Here is a 14,165-nt window from a genome sequence, read left to right on the forward strand (position 1 = left end):
AACCTCTCGTTTCAGTTTGAATTGTGAAATTTATAAAAATGAAGAGAAAGCTCTTGTTCCGCCGAGAATACTTGCCTCTGACATCAAATCCTTCTTCCCATGCCGTCAGTACGCCACCAGCGGTCAAATCCTGCAAACAAATCCATTTATGAATCAACAACGTTTTCTCGATGATTTATTTGAATTATATTAAAACCTGACATTGTTTATACGTAAATTTATTTATTCATTGTCGAGCTACCAATAGTACCGGTCATGAACTTTCATTCCGGCAAAAATCTATTTTTCATTGTACCCATTTTTGGTCGATTTACGTTATAGACTCCGTTCGTCTATCCACCCGACACTAGCTACCCGACACCATTTCTGACGCTACTTAGGTCGATTTCATTTAAATTTAGCATGGTCACTTCTCTTGTGTTGCTGGTGCATGTCATTTCATGTCACTAGTTGTCATTAACAATGATTTGTTGGACTGTTGGACTAGCACTCATCTGATAAGTGTTGACCATTGCATCACAGTCACTCTAGTAGAGTGACTCAGGCCGTGATTGCATACAGCGTACTAATTCTCTGGTTTACAAATTGACGAAAAATTAAAACTTCTCCCGAGCGATAATTTATGTTAACTTATTCATAAATAAATCGTCGTGTGTACGGTACTAGCATCGTCTAAATTAACTTGAGGATCGGTCGTTACGCCCGGGATCATAGGGGTTTATACTCGGACAACTACGGTATTGGAACACCATCATGCATATTTCCAACTTTTTTTAAGTCATGAATTTAGACAAAACATACTTTGAACACATATATATATGAAAAACCTAAAAAGAAAAGAAATAAAAACCTTATTCTCATTGAAGACCAAAATTGGATCTGGTAATCTGGACATGTCCATACTACTGTCACTGTTTGATAAACTTATCAGACCAGTTATTGTGTATGGGAGTGACATTTGGGGAGAAGAAAGTTCTACAAAATCAATTGTAGAGGATGTCCAGCTTACATACTATGGTTACATTCTTGGTATCTCAAAAAATACACAAATTATGGCAATATATAGTGAATTGGGAAAATTACCTCTCGACTCTTTTATTAAGAAACAAAAGATAAAATATGCCAATCGTATTGCAAATTCCACAAATACTCTACTTCAAGAAGCATACTATGTCAATAAAATTATTAAAAGTAAATGGTTTAAAAAACTTGATTTGATATTAAAAAATATAAACCATTCTTATCTTTTAAATGAAACAAATATTATCTCATTATCGAAACTAAAAACAATTGATGAGAAATTAAAAGAAGAGTTTACAACTGAGTGAAAAAATTAAATAAATAATGACAATAGGAAAAAATCAAATTCTAAAAATAAACTAAGAACCTACAAACTTTTTAAAACCAAAATAGAACAAAAAAACTACTTAACAATTATGAAAAACATTGAACTTCGCAAATCCTTAACAAAATTTAGACTTGGCAACCACTGTCTGAAAATTGAAACAGGCCGGCATACAGGGTTGGATTTTAAAGCCAGAGTCTGCAATATGTGCGACAATGACCATGTTGAAGATGAACAACATTTTGTCATAAATTGTCCTCATTACAATGAAATAAGATTGAAACTTTACATTGTAGCTAATAAATGTATACCAAATTTTGACAAATTTAGTAATGAAAATAAATTCATATCATTACTAAGTAACGAGAAAATGTCAATTCCTTTAGCACAATATTTAAGAAACTGTTTTAATACAAGGCAGCAGCACCTACATAAACTAAGCCAGTAACACATTCCTTGTATACAATTTTTTTTCTTTTTTTAATGCTTTTTTGTTCCCTTACTTTTTAATTATGTAGTTATTTTTCTTTTACTAATATCTGATTTGTAACCCTTTTCATCCCCTCCGGGGGATGTTGTGTGTTAATAAATAAATAAATAAATAAATAAATAAATAAATAAATAAATAAATAAATAAATAAATAAATAAATAAATAAATAAATAAACAAACAAATAAATAAATAAATAAATAAATAAATAAATAAATAAATAAATAAATAAATAAATAAATAAATAAATAAATAAATAAATAAATAAATAAATAAAAAATAACGATTGATTGATATTATAGTTGGTGAGCAAATATTATTATGTGGAAAGATCTGTTTGACACTTTCCTCCTAAACCCCCATTGTTATCTGAGCGCATACCTTAGACAGAGAGAGGGACAGGTCTTGGGGACAGGTACGCGCGAGCACCAAACATGCATTATTTTTTTAACACGCCCTCTCCTGGCCCTACTCGTATAATCTTTCGTTAGTTTTAAAGTAGGTCGACAGTGGAACGAATTATGAAAACGTCATTCAAACAGCCTTGGGTTTGTTAAACAGACTTATAACAGATTTGCACATTCGTGTATTAGCCAGTCGCCTTTCGTTTTCACTTGTTTTTCCTTTCATCTGCTTTACATTCGTGGTTTTCCGGCGCTTTGTGGATGACATGCGCAAACTGATTTCCACGACTGGGTCAAGGGTCAAGAAGCCGAGTTATCGTGAGTTATCGTGGCGTAGAGACGGAAGGACTTGTTTTCAGTTGGAATTCTTAGAGTTTATGGTGTTGCTGAGTGCGGAAAGTCACGATGATGGACAGATGTGAGTACATATTTCGTAAATTTCCATTCTACTGCCTAACATTCACACAAATTTATACAGATGCAGAGGCTGACAGTGACAGAAACGATACCCAAGTAAACTGGTGGTCGCATGCGTCAAGTCATCGTCAGCGTCGGTGATCATTGCCAATGTCAGTTTGTTCTTTTGAGGAGAAATGTTTTTATCTTCTGCTACTGACAGACTTCCTTCTTCAGTTCTTTCCGGCAGTCGTCGTTCTGATTAGTCACAGTAGGAACGATACACAGTAATACATGTTTTATCGTAACTCAATTTATTTGCGTTTGTTCGATACAAACATTGTCATTGTGATTCTTATTACAAATCGCGGATATCGATATTGACCGTCGATAGCGGTCTTCAAACACATCGGTAGTTTTGTTTAATCATTTCGTATGTCATATAGTATCACTTATATTATCGATATTTATTGTTGAACGAGAATGTGATGTAACTCAAATGATCTGCTTACGTAAATTATCTCCGCAACTGACTGCCAAGACGCAGGTCAAGTATCGGGCTAGCTTTGATTGCTCTTAATTTAATTCCGTAGTGAAGTGCACCCAAGCTAAGATGTTAAAGATGACTATAAAGTGTTGACATCTTGTCTATAAACCATGACAAAGCAGTGTGAGATTAAAAAAAATACATTTTACCATTACCTGTGCAGACACAGTCCCTCAACAAACGGTTGAGAAACGAAAATCTTCCCTATGTACTATGCTGGTTAGGCTTCCGCTGGATGTTTATTCGATAAGAGGGACTGTGGTGTGGAAAAGGTTCTTTATGTAATGTTGAATGATCAGTACTTATCACCAAAATATGAATTAGGAATCTGCCCACATTTCAAAGATACAGAGTACGGTAAGATGACATATGCTGATCTGATATTTATCATTCAACAGTGGATAAAAAAAAATACAGTAACTGATCACAATAATCGACTATAATTCTAGTATACACCCTGCCAAAAAATGTGTTCATTTCTGAAAGGTTCATGTCCTGGGGTCTGATTGCAAGTTATTTGGTTATTGGTGTTGATTTGTCTTTTGTTTTGTTTGTTTTATATCAATCCTGGAAATGTTGTGAATCTTCGTTTGTCTTTTGTTTTCTATTGAATTGCTTCCGGAGTGGAAACAGACATAAACCAAAAACATACATCTATTATATACTGGATCATTTTGTTTTCATGCACCATTAATAGAACAAATATGGTATTTAATTTTCAACTCTTTCATCGCTAACTATACACATTGTAATTGTGTCACCAAGCATCATACATACTTCTGCACCAGATGTTAAAAACAAATTGCAACAGTTGAAAAATTCCCAGTCAGAATGATTGATTGTTTTTGTCTTCAATGTTTGCATGCATATTAAAAAAACAACAATATTTGCTTTCCAATCAATTTCATAAAACTAAAAAAAGAATGTAATCTTATTATTATTAGGTTATCTGTTTTGTTTGCATATATTAACTGTATTAAACAAAATATTTCATATTTTATTAGAATTGGTAATTTTCTATATTCCATATTTTATTAGAAATGGCTAATTTTCTCAGAAACTATAAATGAGATTTAAAATAATTGTTGATAAATTGTTTTATTACATAAAGATAAGTATTATATATTAATATTAAAACTCCTTTATTTTCACTAGGGATTAAATTCTGATGAAATTCACCCGTTTCTAAAATTGAGAAATTTTATTTCAGTTAATATTGTGCTAAAATTATGTAAACAGTCACTCTGATGAAAATTTGACCAGCACATTCAATTCATCAAATCTTGAAAATTCATAGCAAGGAGATTTTAACGGTTAATAGTATTTTTCTTTCAGACGTTCAATCACTTTGCTAAATTCTGAAATTATACATTAGGATAAGTGACATTTTTTGCCGTAAAATTAAAATAATTCTGAACACAGTGACCCTGTATATTTTACTTTCTTTTCTATGATCCCTATGGTACTGAGTGTCATTAACGAGCAAATTGAAAAATGTACCGATATGTGTTATTTTGAATCTGGCTTGACTCTGAACTAAGTAACATTGTAACATTTAATTGAACCTGAGGTAAATTTTAAATTAACAGTCCATTAATTTCAAAATCTTGATTCTGCTTTTGGGGGACTCAAAGGTATTTGACATTCTTACATTAATGTTTCACAATTTTTATGAACATGGTATTCTGCAAAATGACAAACTTGCTCATAAATTTGCTGGCAAATTGTTTTGACTAAACAGTTGGCACATTCTAGATTTGACAGTGCCAGTTGATTTCCGTGCATTCTGCATGAGATTCACCATATCAAAAATGTTCAGAACGGATTGGAACAAATCATCATCATCGTTATCGTCGTCATCGTTGTCGTCGTCATCGTTGTCGTCGTCATCATTATCAACATCAAGTTGGGTGATCTTAGTTGCTTTCAATACCCCTATCTTCAGTAACTTTGGTACAAATACAGACAAGTTTGCATTAAAATGAGTAAAATTGAATCATTTGTTGAAATTCTGCAATGTGAAAGCATCGTCTTTTTTTGCTGCAATATAGATTTGTCCTGAGTGGGCGTAACCATAGTCACTGCCAGTAAATTTGAAAAGCCAATTGATTAGTTAAAACACGAGGTATCAGCGAAATGCAAAATCAGTTCAGGGTTGAAATCGAAAATTAAAGTTGCCTGTCAACTGGACACGTTGGTGAATAAAAGTACCTGTCCCAATTGATGATGTGCCCCATTTAGTCAGTTATTAAACTTCAATATCTGTATTCACCTGTTCACAGGGACAGGCAATTTCCTCATTGTCATGTCCCACCTAAAATCTGCTTGTCTGGGACAGATAGACATGCCTTAATTTTGAACTTTGCAGTTAGCCATGTTGCTATACTATCGCTACTTCCTGAAATCTTCTTTTAAATCGGTATTTTTGGAAATACAATTGATTGGTTTAAAGGGATTTTGTTTTATAATCTAATACACATTATCCCCTTCTGCACTCCAGTCAACTTTAGTGAACTTTGCACCAAAATACACTCACTTAATTTGTTTCCTATTTTTAGTTATATTACCGATAGTTTGAAGGTAAGACATCAAAGAAATCATTGAAAAAAATTTTTTTTTTTTTTTTTTTTTTTTTTTTTAATTTGCTTTAATGATGGGAACTGAATTTTTTTTTTTCACAGCAATGTATATCATGCGATTTTTTATAAAAAAAAAGCCAGGGTTCTCTCCACAGCATTATTGTGTAGGAGTCCGCTACTCTATAAATTTTCGATCATCGATAATAGAGCGCATTAGAATAACAATAAGTACAATAGAGTTAGTTGCATATTCTATTGTTATGTTAATTTTGCCACAGTGCTTGGCTAATTTCCTGGGTGGAATACTGGAAGTAATTATAAACCAAAAATTAATAAAATATGACTTATTATGAGCATTTATGTAAAGCTCGTGCTCTACTTAATACAGCAAATATGTGTTCATGAAGAATACAGACATATAACTGAAACCCGGTAATTAAATAACTTTGTAATCAATGTTTCTATTCACCTTAGGCATTTTTTTGCGTTTTGAATGCATCATGGAAAAAAAATATCAAGTGGTTTGTATTGAATATTTTTAGTGTGAATATAAATCTATAATCCAATCTTCATGGTAGATTTATTTATAGGATTAAAGTACTGTAAAACTATTTATTTTCACTGGTTTTTAATTTCGCTATTTTTATCTTTTAAGTAATTTCGCTGGGTTTTAAATTCATAAAATTTGCTGGGAAAAAAATTTGCTATTGTTGTTTCACATGTTCAACTGGATTTTATTTCAGCAAATTTTAATTATTAGTGAAAATAGCAAAATTAAAATTCAGTTTAGTTTATGTTAATAGGGAAACCATGATTGACCTTGCCCTCACATTAAGGGTTCACAATTGTCACAAACATTTGTGTTTTTTTGTTTGTTTACAAACTCTTTACACTGAACGTCAGTCGACAGCAGTATACATTTGAAAAAGGACACATTGAAATGGTTTTACTAGTAAGAGTATTATTACTGTCAGCACATGCAATTTTGAAATTGAAATGGTATTAACCTTCTCAATGTCAAAGTCAACTTTTGATCAAGACCTTAGCCAATATAAAATTGTATCCATTTCGTCCAAAATTATCAAAATAAATTGAGAAAATACATAAACAAAACAAAAGAAATTATGGCGCTCAAACTGTACTCTCACATGCTGTTGACTGTTCAGCTGATCTTAGATGGAATTTTATGAATACCGGGGGGGGGGGGGGGGGGGGGGTGTATTTAAAATCAATTCAATGTATAATCAAAAGCAACTAAAAAGTTAAGAAAGAAAATGAAAATCTTTTGTTACATTTGTTCTTTGAAATAAAAAAAAGAAGTCTTTGGGAGAGGCAGAATGTAGATTAAAGGCAGAATTTTGTTACATTTTACACAATTTTTTGTAATTGTTTTTAATTTTCCTCATTAATTTTGAACCAAATCCTTTTCATTGGGTAGAAGTTTTGATTAAAATTAAGAAAAAAAAAAAAAATTTTACAAATTTATTTTTATAATAGTGTTTAGGTCACAGAAGTTTACTTTGGTGTTCATACGATCAAAGTCCCAATAGTGATTTTCATTTTGGTTTCACATATTTAATTAATTAATTAACATATTTAACATATTTCACACTGTGTGTTGACAGCTTCCCGTTGACTTCAAGTACCTTTATTGAATTGATTAAGTACTTCAAATAAAAGCTTTAAAAAATTAAATATATAACCAAGCAGTATTTAATATTAATAATAAAAATACTGTGAATATTTTTATGTTAAATAGATTTAATGTTTGGTAATAACACTAATGAGTAGACGTATTTATTCATGTCACTAATTTGTCGGAGATTATATGTCAACCATAAAACGAGAAGTTGTGATTATTTTCATTGATTACCCTTTTTCAGAAATTATAGCAAAAATAAACTGCAACTGAAACTCAGTACTCCATAGTAGTAAACTAAACAGGATATATTTTTTTTTCATGCAAAGTAATTTCCTGTAAAGAGTTCCCAATATTTTATTATATTATTATTATTAATACGGTGCTGTATCGGTTCTCTATAAATTAACAATGAGCTTCTTACCCATACTACATGTACATGTACAAACATCTGGAATATTGTTAGCATACGGTATTGACAGTAAGTAGTACGCTCGGTGTCATCTGCACGAACTTACGTATAGTATATGTGACCTGTCGTTTATATATATTTTTACTAAAATCCAAGCCAACCGAAGCTTATGAATAATGTATTTTTTTTCTCCTTCAATTTATAAATAATTCGACCATGTCGAATAAATAAGCAAAATATCGAGCCTTGCAATACGTACTTGATGTACTTGCCTACAGGCAGGGTATCATCTTCCAACATCGTGGCCATATATTGTAGAATTCTTTATTTTCGCTTGGAACTAATTTTCGCTGTTTTCGCTGAAGGGATGATTTCGTGAAAATAAAATCCAGCGAATATACTTTTTTTCCTATCTTTCACATTAAACTCATCAAAAATCAGTGAAAATAAATTCCATACAAAACGCCCAAAAAGTCTTTTCAGCGAAAATTAATTCCAGTGAAAATAAAGTATTTCACAGTATTGATGTTTACTAGCTAATCTGTGTCATTTTATTCCTCCCGGCTCAAAGTTGCCGCATGTAAAAATCGTTCTGTTTCAGTTCACTAATTGTACAGCTGAATTTTGTGACAAGAATCAATATTATCGGAAAGAGTTTGTCTTAATACCGTTCAAACATCAACACTAATATGTTGTGATACACATTTCTTTTATTTCCTTTATTTTAGGGTTTTGTCAAAGTTAAATGTGTACTGTGAATTGAGCTCTCCGTGTGATGACATTGTTTACTGTGTGTAATTGAAAAATTTACGTACTAACGTAATACTTTGTATTTTACAACGAGGAAAGTCTTCATTAAAATAAACTTTACAGTTCTAAAAATTTTATTGACAGACTTGATTTACATATGCGCAAGACAAATTTCCATTAGTCAAGGAAATCACAAAATTTTGTAGTAGTAAACTTTTATTTTACTGAGGTTTTTTTTTTTATACAACGTTGGAATCAAAGTAACTAGTGATATACTAGTGTATACTTTTAAATAATAATTGAATCGCTTGAATTCATGTTTCTATTAATTTAATTGTTGTACAGTAATATATGCAATCTTATACTCTAAATACTTTTGCTTAGAAATTATTTGGGCTATTTTTGCTAAAGGGATGATTCAGTGAAAATAAAATCCAGCGAATATATCTTTTTTCCTATATTTTACATTCAACTCATCAAGAATCAGGCAAAATAAACTCTATACGAAACAACCCAAAAAGTATTCTCAGTGAAAATTGATCAAGCTAAAATAAAGTATTTTGCAATTGTCTGTTCTATAGTATTCTCGTTGAAAATCCCTTCATTTTCTACGGTTTATTCAGATGGTTTATTTATGGTGTTGTATAAAATTACCAGGTAATTGTATATCTCATCAATAATAAAAAAAACATCAAGGTGGATTGATGGCATCAAAACGTGGCGGTTTTCTGCCAAGCTGCTAAATTGCTAGATGACAATTTTTGTCTACTGTAAAACTTTATTTTCGCTTAGAATTATTTTTCGCTATTTTCTCTGAAGGAGTGATTCAGTGAAAATAAAATCCAGCGAATATACCTTTTTTCCTATATTTTACATGCAACTCATCAAAAATCAGTCAAAATAAATTCCATGCAAAACACCCCAAAATTCTTTTCATCAAAAAATAATTTTGGCTAAAATAAAGTATTTTACAGTAATATAAAAGTCTAGTGAAAGAACAGTGTTATATCCGTATCTAAGGAATTTGATTGTAGGACGTATCATTTCATACACTACATGTATGTGTGTATGCATCGTGTCTTTTATCCTTTGATTAATCGCAGTCCATTATCTCATTACTACCCGATGTGAATTTAACATATTATTGGTTAATGGACACCACTTGACCCTTGACCATAATATTTGACACAAATTATCAACCTTATAAATAAAAATATTTTTGTATGCGAGTCTCACTTGTATGTAGTGAATCCCAAATTACATGCTGTATGTCAAATTTTGTTTTAATTAATTTGTTTTTTCATCCTAAGTTTGAAATTTGGATTTAAATTTTTTTTTTTAATTTTTTGGGATCATATATGTATAATACCCATAATTGTATATCAATCTGATCAGGAATTTCTTATCATTTTATTTGATTACTAACTTTTAAAACTGGCAGATTAATCATGTTACTAAGAAATATTTTAGATCCTGTGAATATACTGTGCACTGCCCTTGATTGAGTAATAACTACACAAAGATCGCAAATATGTGAGATGCAGTCAAAGCCCATTAGCTAATCATGTTGCATCATTATTGGTTTTATACGACTTATAAAATGCAAGTAAATACATTGTTTATCTACAAAGAATTCAAACACACACATAAAGGTTGCCCTATGAGTGGCTGTGTAATATCATATTTATTAAACGAAAAAAATACTACACAAGTTTAATCAAATTTACGACACTACACGGTCACAAATTTTGATATTTTATTTATCGCATATATGCATTTCAGCTGTTTCATCAGCAGATATCTTTCAGAACTGCCAGTAACATTAGAATTGTCATTTTATGTGTTAGCATCGTAAGCGTCTATCGTGTTCTATTCGTTTGCATTTGCTGTTCTGTGAATATGAGTTGAGACCAGTTTATCTGTTGTGATTAAACAGATTTATAATTAAATTTAATTTTAACCATTGATTTAGATACAGTTATAGAAACATATTGGCAACTTTTTATCTACCGGGTAACTTAAGGGGCCCGTTCTATCAGCTATCTTCATGCAGCTTAATCGGCAAGCAGTAAAGGGGTGAATATAATACTACAATACTATTTATTGAATCGATTTCCATCTTAATACATTTATTTCAATTGTTTCTGTTTGGCTGTACACTTTTTACTGCTGTTTCAATTTTAAAACTTGTTTGTATTCAAAATTAATTACGAGAATGCATATTCATATTGAAACAAAAACTATGATAAAGGGAATAATATTATATAACAAGGTTACCAAAGTTTAACTATGTTTTGCGAAAAACCCACATGCTACTTACTCCATCGACCAAAAAATATCCTTTTAACTTTTTCACCCCCAGTTCTCTCTTTTCATCACAAATTCACAATTAGTCCTGTTTACAGTCTGCACTTTCCATCAGAATATTGGGACAAAAATAAGTTTTGAGTAAAAACTGAAAATTGACTCAAATTCTGTCCATTGGCTCCAAAATTACAGTTCATTTCCAGAAATATTAAAGAATATAAGAAAAAAATGAAGACAAATTTGAGCGAGAATATCTGGTGGTGAGAAGGTTAATGATGCTCTGTAAAAAAAAAAAACCAATGTTATTGCTATTTTCACATGTCTATAGTCTTCATCAACTTTTGTAGACATTCGTCATAAAGGTTGTAGACATTCGTCATAAAGGTTGTTGACATTCATCATAAAGGTTGTAGACATTCTTCATAAAGATTGTAGACATTTGTCATAAAGATTGTAGACATTTGTCATAAAGATTGTAGACATTCGTCATAAAGATTGTAGACATTCGTCATAAAGATTGTAGACATTCGTCATAAAGATTGTAGACATTCGTCATAAAGATTGTAGACATTCGTCATAAAAATTGTTATTTATCTATTCTAAAGGTATATCAATGACAAGTCACAATTTAATATTTCTGGTTTAGTCACGGGCAAGGCGTGTGTATTGGTGATGTGTGGCACTCTGCTAGAGACCACGTACATGAGATACCAAACGGTATCAAAGTATAAAACTTACTCATAAAATGAGCTGCGAAAATCAGTTATTTTTTCTACCATGTTCATTAGATATTTGAAAACTGTAAAACTGAAAACTGTTCAAAACTGAATATTACCCCAAACCTGTCTAAAATTGAACTCATTTTTCTGCTTCCTGTTTCTATAGGCATACCTGTATAAAACTGTTCAAAACTGAATATTACCCCAAACCTGTCTAAAATTGAACACTCATTTTTCTGCTTCCTGTTTCTATAGACATACCTGTATAAAACTGTTCAAAACTGAATATTACCCCAAACCTGTCTAAAATTGAACACTCATTTTTCTGCTTCCTGTTTCTATAGACATACCTGTATAAAAGACGCAATACGTAAACTGAACTAATTTTGTCGTGCCGTCAGTTAGGATTATGGAAAGATGATGACCATCCCTAATTTATATAAGCTTCTGGTAATGTCAGACCTACATTGCTGTACCATCATTTTGAAAGGGTGGTATTTTGTTTATGTAAATATAAGAAGCTTAAATTTCTGACAGTATTATTCTGAGGTTTTAAAGTATTAAATCAATGTAGATTATGCTCGACATACCAATGTATAACCACGTGCAACAATATTGAATTTTACAAATCGTCACTATCAGAATTAGAGGATTCATCGTAGCTTTACATTATCAGAGGATAAGGCAAACCTTTTTGCAAGGAAATTCATTTAAAAAAAAAAAGTCCCCAAATTTAACTAAATTTGTTTAATTATGAAGGTGGTGATATGAAATGAATTCGAGTGAATCCGAGAAAGGTCTGGATACATTAATTAATGTGTTTGGGAAATCTTGTCATGGGCCCTTCTCTTCATCCAATAGGGTGCTGTGAGAAATTTATTATTGCTTAAATCAAGTGAACTCCAAACATATTTCAAATTAAACGCATGATTACAGTGGTTGTAGTGTAACACAAGGTTTCGTACAGAAGTATGACCTATGCAAAAAGAATTAAAAAGTTTGAGTGTTTCTGTACAAAAAACAACTCAATCTATTTATTTAAATATACACAGCAGCCAAACAAAACCATATGGCACTACATTGGACAAGCACTGCCAAGTTATTAGTCCCAGTTCGGACTTGGCCCGAAAATGTGAACTTATGGATTGACCTCAGTGCATACATGCTTGTGACATGCCCACCTCTATCGTGAACATTCCTGAGCCAATCATATTCAGACCTCGCACATATGCAATGCATCTTGGGATATGTGTCCATGTATTGTATGATCTGTTTCAAGATGGCTGAATGCAGTCATTTTTATGGCATTTCTGCCATTCCGTAACCAGGTCTTGATGCATGTCATTTGGTTTTTCAGATTGGATTTAAAATGGCCAACTGGTGGCCGTTTTGTTTGACTGAATGCTGCTCAAGATTAAGTTTACAATTGAACTAACAGGGACATGACTTGTTTTGTGTGCGACAAGTCCAAGCATTCAGCAAATTTCTTAAATATTATCTTAACGCCAGAGTATGGCTGGGCACAACAACAAACTTCACTTAAGTTATTAACCATGGATGGTATACACAACAATTCCTTAATTATCATGTAAATTAGACTGGAATTATTAATAGTAATATTATAATGAATCGGAATGAATGCTTTTTCACAAATTGTAAATTATTTCAAGTTACCGCTACATACAAATACAAATTAATCATATACCCGCAAATAGATCAGTATTAATATGAATAAACAACTATCGATTCAGTTTGTTGAAAAAGGCTGCTATCAAAAAAAAAAAAATACCTTTAGCCGTATAAACGTGGGTTTATACAAAAGAAATGGGTAATGTAGTATCAATCGCTCGATTCTGGTGATGTTCACGTACTTGAAACTGGCAATGTTCACGGATCCATTGTCTTCCAGCTGAGAAATCGGCGAACACATGGATGCACTTTTCTTCTTGAAGTAGTTGCTGAACTTGGCGATGAAAACATGCATGGCAGATACCCTCCACTGCAGCATGAAACCACACAAAATGTCGTGGTGTGGAAATAAACGAAGGGAACCATCAAACTATTGCTTTACACACCACGTGGCAAACACCATGCATGATCAAATTAGCCACGCCTGCCTCATGGTTGAATTAAGGCAAGTTCAGGTTCAATAATCCTTTTATAGAAAATAAGGGTCACCCCATAGCTCAATTCACACTCCAAAATTTACCCAACTTTAATATCAAGTGCAATACTGAACCCTTTAAACAGCGATATAAATAACCACTGTTTACGTTGACAAAACATTGGAACAGAAATACACACTAACAATGTTGCTGTAGTTCTTAAACCTGATTTTCAATTATTTTTTATAGTACCTAGTATCACCTTAAAAACTATAATTTCTTCAAACTTATTTCGTTTTTTTTTTAAATTAATTTTAATGTTGAATTTTTATAGTATTTTAATATCTATTATTCATTGTTCAGGTGTAGATAAAAATGCCATTGCCACAGTACCATATTTAGTCTATTAGAAGTGCATTAGTAATATTTAAAAAAAAATCCAGTATACCATTTTTTGGTTCTATATGCGCTTC

The 14,165-nt window shown here is 31.6% G+C and overlaps 1 protein-coding gene across 1 annotated transcript in view; it reads left to right on the forward strand.

Annotated features, from left to right (window-relative positions):
- Positions 1 to 2,533: 2,533 nt before the first annotated feature.
- LOC100373767 (protein-tyrosine sulfotransferase 1-like) overlaps positions 2,534 to 14,165 on the forward strand; it is an 85,966-nt gene continuing 74,334 nt past the window's right edge. The window contains exon 1 of the mRNA XM_085491129.1: positions 2,534 to 2,656. The gene's annotated coding sequence lies outside the window, so the exon portion shown is untranslated. The remainder of the gene's footprint in view (positions 2,657 to 14,165) is intronic.

The sequence above is a fragment of the Saccoglossus kowalevskii genome, chromosome 16, assembly GCF_978046115.1.
Source record: "Saccoglossus kowalevskii chromosome 16, keSacKowa6.1, whole genome shotgun sequence".
Taxonomy (NCBI): domain Eukaryota; kingdom Metazoa; phylum Hemichordata; class Enteropneusta; family Harrimaniidae; genus Saccoglossus; species Saccoglossus kowalevskii.